At 42.0% G+C, this 16822-nt stretch overlaps 1 protein-coding gene and 1 pseudogene across 2 annotated transcripts in view; one reads left to right on the forward strand and one right to left on the reverse strand.

Annotated features, from left to right (window-relative positions):
- Positions 1 to 16822, reverse strand: part of LOC148023437 (ARM repeat superfamily protein) — a 118082-nt gene that overhangs the window by 84672 nt on the left and 16588 nt on the right. The gene's annotated exons all lie outside the window — the stretch shown is intronic.
- Positions 7367 to 8981, forward strand: LOC148023439 (uncharacterized; annotated as a pseudogene).

The raw sequence follows: 16822 nt of genomic DNA on the forward strand, positions 1-16822 counted from the left end.
AGAAGGGATTTTCCAATGAATAGAGGTTTATCTTCTGCGTAGGCAGAAGGGAAAAATCATTGTAAATAACTTTGCGAAATATGTTTTACCAAATGATTGTTTTCTCTGTCTTTGTATTGTGCCCTAAAAATTACGTGAAGAAACCTGTGATAGCAGGTTAATTAATGAAGTTGCTTTCATATGTCATAACTTAATGTGATAGGTAATTAGAAAACTAAAGAAAACCATTTGTGGGAAGGAGGTGGGCAAGATCCTTGACAGATCTATCCTATAGATGGGTGGTCCCAGTAAGTTGGGAGCTTCTCTCAAGAGATCGAACCAAACGTTAATTAGAAAAAATTAGGTAGAGCTGAGCATTGACTTACCTAGGGTCAGGTCTTAAAACCTTGATCAGTAATTATCTTAGGAGAAAGGTGCGGTGGTTGTGCCAGAACTCCGCTACAGTTCCCTGAATCCTAACCAATTACTAGAAAAAAAGCAGTGCACTCCATGAACCAAGGGTAACTACGATCGCTCCAATCGAACGAGAAGCCCTTGTGGGACACCTCCAATGGAGCTAGCTGATGTATTAAGACCTCAGTTGTCAAATTAGGACTTTGAGCTTGCAGGTTGATCCTCGTAGGGGCGACCAGTACCTTCTGTTATGGGGTGGGCTCTGGGAAACCTAGATGATAAACCCTGTGTATTCTTGCGAATACTGAGCAAAGTTGTCTAGGATAGTTCCCGATGGACCACTAAAACATGCTAGCAAGGAATTGTTAGGCAGACACGTGACATGTGGTATCAAAGCATAATTGAAATTAAAAATATCTATAGTTTTTAATACCAATTGTTCTAAGTAATAATCAACCTACTAATTGTTAAGAGATAAACTTTGGCAGAATAATGAAGCCTCGAACCAGTTTCTTGTTTTTCGAGCAATGTACACATCTGCGCTGAACTCCACGGATGACGAGTTGAGAAGAGAAATGATGAGGATACTCGATCGCCTATATGATCCATCCCCTGTGAATCGCAAAAGAATATGCTTCTGGGATGAGCGTTATTGTTACATCGAGGCCGATCAATTCTTCAACATGCAGACTAATCTCAAACGCCTTGAATGGATGGAAAATTTAATAGTTGAGGCCATTATCTTTTGTCCGTCCAGAAAAAATCCACTTATGATTACCAGTGGTAATTACGTCTAGACCGTTATATCTATGACAAGGTACTGAAGGTAATCCCAACCGACATGATTATAATCTAAGGACGTCGCAAGTATCGAGATTACCGTATCCATGGTTTTTCAAATCTGTCATTTCCACAGTATAGGTTTCTGGACATAGACAGCAATTGACCTACTTTCTTCTACATGAATGTAACTGATATCCATGCCTGAAAAAGAAAGACATAATGATATCCTATTTTGGAAATTGTACATAGCATCCAGCCTATCCTATCGATGCTAATGTATCTCTACTTGTAAACATCTACCATTTGTAAATATCCCTTACTTGTAAAAATCATAGCATATGGCTACTGATAATAAAATATAACATCGGCTAGATTTTATAAAAATATTTTGCTCTTTGATCCATCATTGTTTTACAAAACTACTAAGGTATGTTAATGTGCAAACGAAGCTAAAAAGCTTAAGCGCTAAACTAAATCGTGAAACTTATGATAACTCGAGGTAATACAACTATCACTAGTCTGATTGAAATTCAAGAGAAGAAGTATCTCCTTAAGCAGATTAAGCCACCAGAATTCGATGGCAAGAACAAAGACGTTGAAGTAGAGACAGAGATTTGGATTGAGACCATGGAGGACTACTTTAATACGTGGAAACAACCCTTGCTAATCAAGCTATGATCGCCACGTTGAAATTGACCGGTGAGGCATGCCTGTGGTGGAAACAGTGGTGTAAAGACCAAAGACTTGCTGAGACAGCTATTACTTGGAAAAAGCTGAAAGAAGCTGTGTGTGGTCGATATTTGCCACCAGCTTATCGCATACTAAAAATGAATGAGTTCTTTAACTAGACAGCTGGGAATGAGCCTGCTGGAGACATATTCCTCAAAGTTTTATCTTACTACTTAAATATATCTTCCATGACTATTGCTCAGCAAGTATCTAAGTTTTGCCATGGATGAATGCTCCTCTAAACACACGCCTTGAATCTATGCGCCCAACCGATCTACAAGATGCTTTGATTCACATAGCACCTCTTATTTAGGAGATTCAGTCAAAGCCAAGGAATAATAGACTCTGGAATCAAAACAAAGAGACTTCACGGGGCTATATTAAGCGAGCCCAAGGTCAGCGTCCGCCTGGTCAAGGAAAGAGAGCCAAAACAAATGCAGTCGAGAACTTCATACATACACGAAGTAATTCAGGAGTACCTAGGTGTTTCCACTATAATGAGCCAGACCACTTTAAAAGACAGTGCCCAAAGCTTGAACAAATTCCTCGCCAAGGACAATACAGAGGTCAAAACCAAGCTTCAAATTGAAGAAAAAGCATGTGTCGTAATTCTTAAAGAGCTTGAAGAAGAGGAAAACCCAACTATGAAAGCCAATATGGAGAGGACATCAATTCACACCACCCTCCATATGAAAGGCCCAAATCACCAGTTTTTGGTGATTCAAACACCAACAGAATATCAAGGTAAGTCCTTTAAAATTCTAATTGACTATGGAAGTACACACTCATTCATACCACCAAAGTGTGTTGAGAAATTAGGTATAGACACAATACCTACATCTAGGTTGCTTCTGGAACTTGCTAATGGAAAAGAAATCCTCTCTACTCAGCAAACTTGCAAAGTGACATTTAGCATGAAAAGCAATCTCTTTGAAATGGGATTTAGAATCATGAATTTAGGGGTCTACGAATGTCTATTGGATAAGGACTGGCTAATCCCAAATGACGCACATATTCAGTGCAGAAAAGACCAAGTGACTTTTCAAAACCTAAAGGGGGGAAAAGTAATGACCCGATGTGAGACAGAAAAACCCAAGGTTCAACTAGCCAAATCATCTCGCATAATAAAAGGGTTAAGAAAAGGATTACCTATATATCTCATAAAATTAAATAAGGTTGAGCAAAATAAACAAGATGAGGGAGAGCCATATTGGTTGAAGGAATATGATGAAATCTTCCCAAAAGAGCTAATTGAATTACCACCTCGAAGAGAAGTCGATCACAAGATCAGACTTGAACCAGGAGCCGCTCCAATCGCTAAGAGTTCATATAAAATATCTATCCCTGAAGCAATTGAGCTGAAAGAGCAACTCAAGCAGTTACTAGATCAAGGATACATCAGACCCAGTAATTCGCCATGGGAAGCCCCAGTATTATTTCAAAAGAAAAAAGACGGAACGCTTCGCCTTTGCATTGATTATTGAGGTCTAAACCAGGTAACAATCAAAAATAAGTATCTAATCCCAAGAATAGACGAGCTACTTGATAGACTGCAAGGGGCAAAAATCTTTTCAAAGATTGATCTCCGATCTGGTTATTACCAAATAAGGATCAAGGAAGAAGATATCCCCAAAACTGCCTTCAATACCAGATATGGTCATTCTGAATTCCTTATAATGTCTTTCGGTCTAACTAATGCCCCTGCTACATTTAACATATTAATGCAGGATATTTTTCGACCTTATCTTGATGAGTTTGTCCTAATCTTCTTTGATGACATCCTAATATACTCCAAGAGAGACGAAGACCATGAGCTGCAATTATGCATTGTGCTAGACACGATGAGAATGCACAAGCTCTATGCAAAGAAAAAAAAGTGTATTTTTTTCAAAAGACAGATGGAATATCTCGGATTTATAGTATCTACTGAAGAAATCTTTGTAGACCCAGCCAAAGTTAGAGATGTTCAAGAGTGGCAACCTCCAACGACAGTTAAGAAAGTGAGAAGTTTTTTAGGGCTGACTAGATGGTATAGAATTTTCATAAAAACTTCACGCCCTAATAGCTACACCTCTCACTGATTTGCTGTAAAAGCAAACTGCCATTGTACGGACGCCCATTGAATAAGCCAGTTTTAAGCAACTCAAGAAAAGTTTGGTAACAACACCCATTTTAAAGCTACCTGACCTAAGTCGAGTTTAAAGTCGTAACAGACGCAAGTTCTCTTGCACTAGGTTGTGTGCTTATGCAGCAAGGTTATCCAATAGGCTATTCCTCAAGGAAACTGAAAATCCATAAGAGGAATTACACCACCGATGATCTCAAGCTATTAGTTGTGATCCATGCTCTCAAATTGTGGCGACACTATCTGCTTGGAAGCAAGTTTACTTTGGTCACTGACCACGAAAGTCTCAAATGGATCTTTACTCAACCAGACCTCAACATGAGGCAGCGTCAGTGGATTGAAGTCTTGCAAGAATTTGATTTTGAAATCAAGTTCAGACCTGAAAAAGAGAATGTGATTGCTGATGTATTAAGTCGTAAAGCTTTTCTGAATGCACTTATCATGGAAGAGCCATCTAAAGGAGAGACTTTAGCTACCATGATATCGATACCTAGCAATCCAGTCATTGAGCTAGCCAAAGAAGAGGCAGACAAGGATCCTAAGTATCAGCTAATCCTTAGAAAAATCCTAGTTAAGGACACTAATCCTAAGCTCAGAGTCAAATACCAAAATTTCACCATGGATGATGGACTTGTCTATTTCAGGACAAGGCTCTACATTCCCCTCAGTCAAGTGCTGAAAAAGAAGATATTATGGAAAGCCCATGACCCCTTGTTCTCAGAACACCCTGGCTATGCAAAAACTCATAATGCAGTAAGAAAAAGTTACTACTGGAAAAGACTGAAGAATGATGTACTCAGATATGTTATTGAATGCCTAAGTTGCCAGCGGGTGAAAGCTGAGCATGTCAAAATGCCAGGCAAGCTCCAGCCACTTGACATTCCACAGATGAAATGGGAGTTCATCAGTCTGGATTTCATAGTTGGCTTACCTTCTGTTCAAGGAGGGTATAGTTCAATCATGGTGATTGTGGATATGCTGAAAAAGATCACTCCTCTTATCTCAGTCAAGACCAACTACAAAGCTTTAAATATTGCACGACTGTTTATGAAAGAAATCTTTAAGCTTCATGGATTGCCTAAACGAATCGTTAGTGACCACAACTCTCTATCATAGTTGCCTCCGTACGTGGTACGAAACAGTCCGTACGGTACGATCTGTACGGTACTGTACAGTACGAAACTGTACGATTTCGTACATTAAAATTGGCATGTTTTGGCCACCTGGCCTGCGCATCCTCACTCCACGTTTCTTGCCCGTCCGCGTCCCATGTTTCGTGCACTATTGCGCTTTTTGAAAGGGTGGGAAGCCTTGGATAGCTCACCCCACCCGCTTTTCCAAATTCCAATTTCCAGCCATGCAAAAGGTACTCCTCTTTGGATTCCTTCCAGCTTGCAAGCTGCAGCCCTCTCTTTGGATTCCTTCTCTCTTTGACTGTTTGAACTTTGACCCTTCTCTCATCTACAAAAGGTGCTCCTCTCCTCCAAGGCTCCATGCTTCCACACCAATTCAGCAAGCACTTACAAGTTACCATTCTCGTCTTCCTCTCTTCGATCTTGATTCTTGAATGGACTTGTCATTTGTCATTCTCAAATCTCACCTCCCATCCCCTCTTTCCCGCACCCTATCGAAGCATTTGCCATTCTCAAAACTCATCTCCCATCCCCCCTATTCTACACCCTATCAAAGCATTTGCCATTCTCATTTCCCGTTCCCTCTCTCTCTCTCTTACTCTTTCAACTTTACTAGTGTACCCCAAAACGGTGTTTCAGCAGGTCCGAAACAGACCGGCCATTTCGAACCGGGACGGAAATGGAAGTCTGTCGTTTCGGCGGTCTTGCGGCCCATTTCGGGTGGTTATCCAACGCGACGAAACCCGTTCTCCTTCTCGACTTCGGACTCGCATGCGAGGCACACCAACGGCTCTCGCCTCCTCCTCCTCGGACCTGCAGCTCCCGCCTCCTCTTCCTCTTCCTCTAAGCTCTTCTTCTTCTCCTTCTCCTTCAAACTCTTCCTTCTTCTTCTTCTTCCTTCTTCTTTCTTCTTCCTTCTTCTTTCTCTTCTTCTTCTTCTTCTTCTTTCTTCTTCTCATTCTTCTTCTTCTTCTTGAATCTCCTCCTCCTTTAATCCATTACCTAGGTCCTCACTCCTAAAGGCTAATCATATCATGGCGCCGAACCCATATTGGAGGCACGTCACTCCAATCGAGGGATACGAGGGCTCTGGCCGATCAAAGAAGTGGTGGTGCAACTATTGTGGATTGGAGAAATCAAGGAGTGTAACGCACATGAAAGACCACTTCGCTTGCGTTCCCAATAAAGACATTAGGCCTTGCGCAAATGTGCCGACAAAAGTAATAGTAAGTCTCCATCTTTGGCACCGAAAGCGTATGGGTATTGAGCTAGAAAAGGATGAATCAACACCACATTGGGCTAATGAAGCACAAGTGGGGCAAAGAGAGGCTAGTGGGCCTAGTGGCGCTAGCCAAATTGGAGGTGCCAGTGGCCCATCAAAAAGAAGTGCATCCATATCCGTACCGGGGCCAAAGGCAAAAAGGAACCCGTTGCCATCTTCTAGTGGTGGTGGGTAAAAGGGCTCCTTGCATGGTGCGAGTGTCCATGCAGGACTTCAGAGGCAGGCAATTGTGGAGGCAACTAGGGAACTCACACACTTATTTATTCGGTGTGCTATCCCTTTCAATGTGGCCACTACACATCAATGGAAAAAGACAATCAGGGCAGTAAGCCGCATAGAGTGTGAGTGGGAAGGTCCATCCGCAGATGCATTATACACACGGGAGCTTCAAAAGGAGAAAGCATCCATAGAGACTCAACTAGAGCCCTTGAAGGAGACATGGGTGAAATATGGATACACAATATTATGCGATGGATGGTCAGATATGCGCCGAAGGAATGTTTACAATGTTTTGGTATCTTCATGTAAAGAAACCATGTTCATTAAGGCCATCGATGCCTCTGCCTCAGGTCTTACCATCACAGGAACTTTCATTTGGGAGCACATGCGATAGGTCATCATGGACATAGGAGTCCAAAATGTGGTGCAGGTGGTGACAGATAATGGAAGCAATTGTGTGTCTATGGGACGTATGCTTGATGAGAAGTTTCCTAACATAGTATAGACTCCATCTGCATTTCATTGCCTTGACTTGCTTATTAAAGATATTGGGCAAATATCTTGGGCGGATGACATTTTCAAGACGGCAACAAGCATGGTAAGATTTGTAAAGAAGAGGCCATCCGTCACAAGCATGTTTCGAGCTAATAGCACACTTGAGCTATTGAAGCCCGTACAATTGCTTGCCAGGAATGGCTCACATGGAGTGAGAGAGAGTCTCCAAAGGCTCTTGCTTTTAGACGCAATATTTTAAATGAGAGTTGATGGATTGAGACAAAGGCATTGGTGAAAAGTCTCACTCCTATTTATGTTGTATTGCGCATCACTAATATGGAGGGGAGTACTTTGGGGCTTCTATATGAGTATATGGATAAAATTGGCGAGGCCTTGCTTCGCAACAGCTTTTTGCCCCAAGACAAGTAAATTTTTGTTTAACTTTTACAGATATAATTATTTTGTATTAATGACTCCTTGATGATTGATCGTTATTCTAACTTCTAAGTTTTTAGCTTATTTTATCTATAGGGTTGATGAGATTCGTGCAATGTGGAATGCACGATGGGATTGGTTCCATAAACCAATCCATACTATCGCACATATCTTGCATCCCCTTTGGCGTAGCGAGGAGCAGTAGAAATAGGGAATGATGTGTCCCATCCGCTCGTCTTGGTACCTACTACACGTTAAAGCTGAATCCTGAAGGACTTGCACAAGCACCAAGCCCAAAGTCAACTCTTACACATAGTAAGGCTTTAGCTTATTAAAGTTAACTTTAGTCTTAAACTCTACCCCCTGCAAATCTGCTAGAAGGGTTGTACAGCCATTCTTTTCTAAACATGAGGGCTTCATGGAGTACATGAGGTCTTCATGGAGTACATGAGGTACCTCACAGGGGATGATATAGATATAATGAGAAGAGTAGAGGATGATTTGCTGGCATTCCGCAATCATTCTCTTCATTTTGGCTGACCCACAGCTAGGCTTCGAGACACACAACTTCAACCTATCTCTTGATGGGAGAAATACGACAATTGTGCTCCTACTTTGATATGTGACTGGTGACTTTTATATTTTAAATCTTGATTATCTAATGCATTATGCAACCTAGGTAGCAAGTTCTGTAATCTATTGCCCACTCAAATGTTGATTTTGTGGCATGCATATTAGCAATTGCCAATTACTTAACTTCAATCTCTTAGTTTTGAATAGAAACGCATTGCTATTCGGGTCCTCTCGCAAGATTGTAGTTCAGGGCCTGCTGAGAGGAACTAGAGCACATGGGCCCTCTTCCACACCAAAAAGAGAAACAAGCTCACAACTGCCCAGATGGAGCGTTTAGTGTTTTGCCATTGCAATCTCCAACTTCTTGAGAGGACCACTCCGTCTCCTGAGCCTTCACAGGTAAATTGGTAATGATTAGTATTATGTATAATTAACTTTTTAACCTTGAGTCCTTGACACTTAACATTGCTAATTTGCTTGGAAGTTGGATCGTAAATTGTGATATGTATAAGCATTGAACATATTGAATCTCCTCTTATATGATATATCTTTGTCTCGTTCACTTTTATAGGTGAATGTTGACAAGATTGATATAGAGAAGGTGTGTGACATTCCGCAGATACCACAGGAGAAGGGGGATATCTACTCCATGCTCTATAAGAAGCTATCGGCACCACTGCATGAGACTCGTGCACAAAGGAGGGTTCGAGTGAGGGCCACACGTGGTCGTGCATCACAGGCAGAGTTAGAGCCAGAGTCTGAGAATGAGGCTGAGGTTGCTTCATCAATTTCTCGATCAAGGTCCTCAGAGTAGGACGAGGAGATGGTGCACATATCCTCAAGAGTCCGGATGAGTCATGAGTCATGAGTCATAACTCGTAATATACAGGAGTCAGTTTAGCAGTGCAGAGTCCAAACTAGAGTTGCCAGTTGTTCATTGATATTGATACTTATGGCCTCATTGGACTTTGAAGCTTTGACAGATTATTCACATGACATAGTTACTATCATTGTATCTTGATCCCACTTATTATGCAAATACAGTCCGTGGTTAACTTTTTGCACAATATGCATGAGATGTTGACAATTGCTAGCAAAAGCACTAAAATAGCCCAAGATCATGCTGCATTTTATGCTAACCAACATTGTACTCCTCGGGAGCTTCTGGAGGGCAATGTGGGTTTACCTTGTAGTTCCAAAGGACTCCAATTCAATGACTATTGGCAAGTGCTTTAAACTATCTTCGAGGTATCCTGGTCCTTTCCAAATTATCAAGAAGATAAGTAGCATATCCTATGAGCTGGATTTTCCTTCGGAAATCCAAGTTCGGTCTCTGTTCCACGTGAGTTGTTTAAAAGAATGATTGGAACAAGGTGAATTGATTGTTCCGATTGAGAAAAGTTTCACGGCTTGAGGATACTGCCTGTTATGTTCCACTCAAACCCGAATTGGTTCTTGACTTTAGGACTAAATGATCCCGTCAAACCGTTTATCCTAAATTATCATTAGCCTTAATTAAACAAGCCCAAAACTCAAGTTTATTAATGAATTTTAACCATTTATGTAAAATAGACACTGTTCGAGAGAGTTTCAATGTCCCACATGTAATCCCTAATTTGCAAGGCCCCAAACTTTCTATAAATAGGCATGCTGTCTTCCCACTCCTCAAACTCGTTTTTGCAGTTTGCAATTACCAAAGCTTTGCTGCCCACACCCCATTCGTGGAGGATATCTCAACCAAAGCTTCTGATTACTATCTACCACATTTTGGCACCTATTTCCAGCCATCTTCTTGCTGTTCTCTTCTCAAGCAATCATCGCTAGCTGATCCAGCTCCTTCATCTGTTGCATTTTCTACCCGGTGACTCCACCCAGGCGCTGCATTTGCTAATCAAAGTTTGCATTTGCACCTAGCATCCATCTCCCTGGCTGTGTTTGGGTTCTTTAGCTTCCACCTGACACTTCTCCACCCTCTATTGGCTTCGTTTTGCCCCTACTGCTGCACCCCACCTCCAAAGGCTGCATTTTCAGCTTCTCTCTCTCCCCTGCCTGTTCGATCCAGCATCCACATTGCTGCATTGGCTGTGCTAACAGACATCTTCGAAGGCTGCCTTGCTGCGTTTTGGGATCCATTGGAGTACGACACTCTCTCCAGCTCAATTTCTTTGCCTCAGTCCCTAAGACATGAGCATTCAAGGTTCAATATTCATTCACTACATAGTGTGTTTGTTGCATGAGGATTGTATTATTGAGGTCCATTCATTTCTCATTATTCATTGTGTTCATTGTCTCTACATTACCCTAACCCTAACTATATTCTATTATCAGTTTGTGCTTTGTCATACGATTGTATTTGTGTTTGTGTTTCTATGTTAGGACACTTCTTTACATGGTATCAAAGCTAGGTACTCTTCAAAGAAATCTAGGCCTTTGATCTAAAAGCTCTCTGCAAAAGCAAAAACAACAAGAAGGCAATATGACTTCAAACACTACATCATCGCTTCATTCTCCTAAGCCAAATCCATTGATAAATGAGCAAGAGTGTGTCTCACAACAAGGTTCTAGTATAGCCGGAGAGACATTGGACTACCATGGAGCCTAAAGACCCTATGAGATCTCACGAGCCTAGTACGACCTCATCCTTATGTATTAGGCTCAACAAATACTTGAAGGTAAATTTGAGTTTTCCCCTTTAGGTTTGGTACACCGGTCTAATAATTTTGCAAGAAGGACAGAAGCTCCACAAGGAACTAGCAATCTTGTTGTGGAAACAGACATGAAGTACAATCCATTCATTTCTCTACCTCTCTCATCTACACCCACACCATTTACTTCTCTATCTCTCTCATCTATGCCATTCACATCTCTTCCCTCCTTTACTCCTATGCCAAGTATGTAGTTTCATACTTCTCAATCTTTTGATTCCACTTCCTCTTTTCCGCAAGATTTTGGTGATAATGGACAAAAGGAACCTAAAACATTTCCCACTATTGCATTCACAAATCCATTTAATCTCCCACCCATCCCTCCCTCTTCTTCTACTGCATCTTTCTTCACATATCCATTAAGTGCATCTCATATCTTCACACATCACATCAGGGAGTCCTTGTCAAAAAATAACAGGTATACTCTGATACCATGTCAAAATAAGCAACGATACAAAGAGAGTTTTGTGGGGAGTAACAAACTAAGTACAACAAACATTGAGAGAGAAGAGAAACTCAGAAACACAAAAAGAACACGGTGATGATGCACCGAATCATGCTATGAAAAGAAAAGTTGATACAACAAAGTGGAAGCTCAAAAAATAGTTGCACTGTCTTATCTGAATAGCACCTATGGGAAATCTACACAGTGAAGGAAGTGAAACACAATCCTTCGAGCAGTGGACTATCGAACTAATCACTGGAAGGTAAAGAATAGCTATTGAGGGAGCGAACCATAATCCTCTAATGTTATCGGAGATGTGGAAGATGATCACTAGTTGTCGAGGGAGCAAACCGCAATCCTTTTATGCCAGGGAGTGACCTCGGCAGCAAAACAAAAATCCCAAAGTGTTAGAGCTATCAAACGCAAGGAGAGCAACCCAGATGCTGACACCAGGTGGATAATGATGATGCCAGATGATGGAGGATGAGCCAAGCTGCAAAAACGCAAGTCCCAACAGCCCCTATGATAAACGAGGGATGCCAAGTGATGGAGGAGAAGCCAAGCTGCAAAAACACAAGTCTCAGTAGCCCCTAGCCCCTCTGACAAAGGAGTGACGGAAGTGATAGAGGAGGAGCCAAGCTGCAAAAACACAAGTCCCAACAACCCCTATGATAGACGAGTGAGGCTAGTGATAGAGAAGAAGCTAAGCTGCAAAAACGCAGGTCCCAACAACCCCTGTGATAGACGAGTAACACAAGGTGATGGAGGAGAAGCCACACTGCAAAAAGCTAGTCCCAGTAACCCATATGATAGAGAGTGATGAAATCACTGACTCTTGATAATGTAGACTGCCGCCAAAGGCTAGGATGTTGATGCCAAGCTAGAGATGATGACGCCAAGCAAGGAGAAGATCTCCACACTAAAAAGCGCAAGTGAAGGTGAAGCTTGATGGAAAAGGATAGTGACACCAAGCAGATGATGATGACGCTAGGTAGAAGATGCTCCATACACAAGGCGTGATACTAGAACCGGGCGCTTGAAGCAAAAGAGGAAGGGTGAAGGCAGCCACAAGCCACAAGCCACAAACCACAATGTCCTCCTAAAGGGGTGCGAGGGCAATGGAAGGGACTAGTGAGAGAAGGGAAGTGTGTTTGATAATGGAGAAAGAGGGGTGAAGAATGACCGAAGAGTGGTGGTAGGAGTGTAAAGAATGAATGAAGTGACTGCCTATTTATAGGCATAAGCTGTCTAGGGTAGTGCACCACTATGTGGGCGTCCACTAAAAAGATGACCAAAATGTCGATACCAGCCCTTTTTGGGACTGTCAATGCGAAACCCCAAATGAAGTGTATAAACTGAAGAAGTGGTTTCTCAACAGACCTTCACCCTTAGGCACAGCCTTTAGGGACTCTTTTATACCTCAACCGGGTGGTGTACCTATGACAAAGACTCTTCCTTCCTTCTATACACTTTCGGGCTTATCATGGCCTAGGATACCCTCCCAACCATTACCAAGTGTGGATAGTTAGTACCACAATTTGCATCCATGGCATTACCTAATGGGCCTCCGAGTTATTTTATTATGCCCCAACTGACTTTTGGAGAGCTCATGTGTCCCAATGCCTCCATTTCCACTAGCACCTTATGAAAACATTCACATTCCAGTACCTCCACATCAATTAACATCCTTTGGACTCTCACAACCTATTTCTGCCTATCCACCTCCTCCTTATCCCCCTCTGCCACCTCCTTATCCACCCTATTCTTCTTACCCCAGCTATCCAGCACCTCATGATTCTTCCTCCTCATCAACCAAGCATGCCTTCACTAACAAGACTCATTTTTTAATGAGTCTAACCACACTACGAAGTCCATCAGATAAGACACATCCTGGACTCATAGAACCTATGGGATATTGTGCAAGGATTGGAACCCTAACCCGATCTCGCATTTGTTCCATACAAGGTTGTTCACTCATGGAAGGCTAGGAAAGCCTCTACTATTATCAAGCTAATACACAGCTTACTACCTAAGTTTCATTCTTAGTTTCAGCATTTTATTTTAGCGTCAAAGCATTGGGCACACTTGACTGATCGCTATGTGGCTCGAAATAGTACCTATTGCACAAATCTTAACCATGGGCTGAAATCAATCTTCCTTCTCAGATAGGGTGGTAAATAACCTGATTTAATACTAATCACAGCAAGCATAAAATTCACATAAACTGAAAATGCACGCTTTACTACTTTAATATTGGACATTGGACATCCTGTTAACCCAAAATTTGTGCCCCTTATGGTATTTCTTTATCTTATATTGCAAAGGGAAGGGGTACAACTGAGATCCTCTAATCTCCTCCACCAATCCAAGTGTCTCTTACTGTCAAAACTAACCAACAAGCCTCCAAACCAATTCGCCCCTTGGTTTGCTTAGGGATTGGCCTTTACATCACTCCTTGAAAGACAAATTCAACCCCAAATCTGATATTGGCTGGCTGGCCTCTTGAATCTATTTGAAGTTCCTCAATTTCAGCTGTTGGAATTCAAGTCCTAGCCCTCAATTCTGAGCACACATCCCGAGGTGGCTGTCAAACCCTAATTTCTGCTGAAGATTAGGGTTTACAGCAAAGATTGACAGAAATCTCTTTCTCTAATGGCTCAAACTGCTTTAAAATGTTAAGATAACTTTAGAAATGGCTTGGGAATGAGAGAAAATGCTGTAGAGAGAGAAATTTCAAAGTTTTACCACGAGAAACACTGAAAAACTACTGCTGCCTTGCTCAAACAGTCATGAAACCTATTACTTACAATTTAGGACCACCAAAAAGACTGTTGTTCCCTCTTGTATATTGTCACCTGCACCAACAGGACCTTGGACTGATGTCACCTACTCTTGGAGGGCTCCAAATTGCTATCACTTGCTACCTCTTCTTACTCTCTAACAGCCTCCTCCTCTCTCACAATGGCTGGAATAGACTCCACCAGCCCCTAAAAACGTTTTTTCCACTTGCATCGGCAAGTTTTGCCAAGTGGCAACCTTCTAATCTCATTTTCTCGCAATTAATTTTAAAAATTAATTTAATAATTATTCTAGTGCTCCAAAAATTAATTCCACCAGTTAATAATTAAAGTGGCTAGGCCAATTTGTATTCCAAGTATCCCTAAGTAGTTATGGATCCTTAGACCGCCATTAATTATTTAATGTCAGTCTCTAATGTCACCACTGACATTAGTGGCCAATAAATTGGTCTCGGCCCAAATCTGACAAAAGATACCACCTCGTACCTATCAAACATAACTTATTATAACTTTTGCCTTTGGCACCCACTACATCCTCGAGGTCCTTTGCCTGTTACCATGAAATAACTACCATGTGTATCACGTGTTAAACAACCTTGCATATTTGATTAATAACTTAATCAAATATTATCTACAAGATTAAAACATCTTAAAATTTCACATCCTCGTGACATGGGCTCCAAAAATTTAAAATCACTAACCAAGACGAGAGTATCAGTGCCTTCTCACCAAGTTCTCTACCACAAGGGCTCTTAAGTCCTCTAATGATCAAGTCACATTGTTCCTTAATAAACTGTCACGAAAATGCTTTCATTTTGTGCAATAGGTGATCTCACAGTCTACTATATCCACATTCTATGAATTTGAGTGTCAGCTATTGCATTACGCTCGACTATTCAATCACTTTCATAGTATGACCTCCAAGAGAGGACTCTCATTGCTTCTTCTAAGAAGGGAAAGTGAGGGAAGTGCAAGAGAAACTAAAACTCCAATCAAAATCAAAACCAAAACCAACCTAATGAGACCCAAGGGAGCTCCTAGTCCTCTCTAAAAACCGGTGAAACTAGCCTTTCTCCTCAGATAGGGTGGTAAATAACCTGATTAAACACTATTTACAGCAATTAACAAATTCACAAAACTGAATCGCACACTTGACCATATAATCTTGAACATTGGACACCCTATTGCCCCCAAAATTGGTGCCCCTTTTGGTATTTATTTAACTTAATTGAAGAAGAAGTTGATGTACAATGGGATTCTCCCAATCCCTTTCGGTATTCCAACTTCCCCTCCTGTCCAAAATGACCAGTAAGTCTTCAATCTAATTTGCCCCTTGATTCACACAGTCAATTGACCTTCACCTGCTTTGATGGAGATGGAAAATGCCCCAACAAAAATTTGTTGGTCCCTCCACTTAAATTTGACTAAAAACAGCTTCAGCCCTGTTGAATCCAAGTCTTGGAGCTTCCAATTTCTGGCATGCTTCCCGAGGTTGGTGCTAAACCCTAATTTTTTCTCTAGATTAGGGTTTACATAGCAGAGAAATCTGAAATTTCTTAGCCTCTCGTGATCTCAATGCTATAATCTTTGGAGCAAGGCTATAGAAAGACCGGAAGATGAGAGCGAATGCTAAGGAGAGAGAAAATTCAGACTTTCTTCACGAAGAACTAGAGAAAATCTCACATCTACTGTTGCTACACTGTCTCAACAGCTTGTAGATGCAAAGAACTAAAGAAAATCAATCATTTACTATTGCTGCCCTATCTCAACTGTAATATTTCCGTTGAAAAATATTACTAGTCCGACTTTCCACATCCCGCGTGAAACTCGTGCAAAGGTCAATTCCGGCATCAGAGTTACCGGCAATGCAATCTATAAACCGTACCGAGGAATCGTGACCTCTCCATTGGCAAATCGGGACCAAGGTGAACTCCCTCTTGGGAGGAGGTCAAGAGGATAATGATAGGTTTATTGCAAAAAAATATATATTATTTACCTTCCCCCAGCCAAAGCGTGGCTGAGGGAAGGGGATGGGCTATTATGGGAAACTGAGGAGATGGAAGGGAGGATACCATGCAAGGGGGCCACGTGGGGGAGGGAGCCCTCTCCCCCCTTGGCCTATATATACACCCTCTAAGGGGGAAGATGGAGAAGAGGCAGAGCTACGTCGCTGCCATTGTTAACTGCTGTATGTGGAGGAAGGAAGAGAGTGCCGTGCTGCGCCGTGAGAAGGAAGGAGTTACTGCAGAAGAACCGCCGCTGAGGCTCGTTAGCCCCGCCATTCCACCAGCTCCACCTTCACTACGCCACGGCCGGCTGCTGCTGACGCCGCCCTTCCCTCGTCCACTAATCGCCTTCGTCCTCGTCCACGTGGGTTCAACAGCCCAGAAGCTCCTTAGAAGCTTCTAAGGGGGTTTAGAGAAGCCCCCTTCCCATTGTAGCTCCCATAAGTCCATATTAAACTCGGTTTCTTTAAGCCCCCTTCCTATTGGGATCCACCACAAGTCCCTATAAAGCCCATTTTACCCCCGGGATTTTTAAGTCCCCTTCCCATTGCATCCACCACAAGCAATCTTTACCTCCGGTTTTTAAGGCCCTTCCCGTTGGAATCCCCATAAACCCATCTCTAATTTTTCCCCCACACTCCCTCTCCACAAAGATCTTTATCCCCGGAACTTCTATGAAAGGAAGGAGAAGTTCATAAGTC

The sequence above is a fragment of the Lygodium microphyllum genome, chromosome 16 (assembly GCF_053477565.2).
Source record: "Lygodium microphyllum isolate KBCC chromosome 16, Lygodium_microphyllum_v1.1.10, whole genome shotgun sequence".
Classification (NCBI taxonomy): domain Eukaryota; kingdom Viridiplantae; phylum Streptophyta; class Polypodiopsida; order Schizaeales; family Lygodiaceae; genus Lygodium; species Lygodium microphyllum.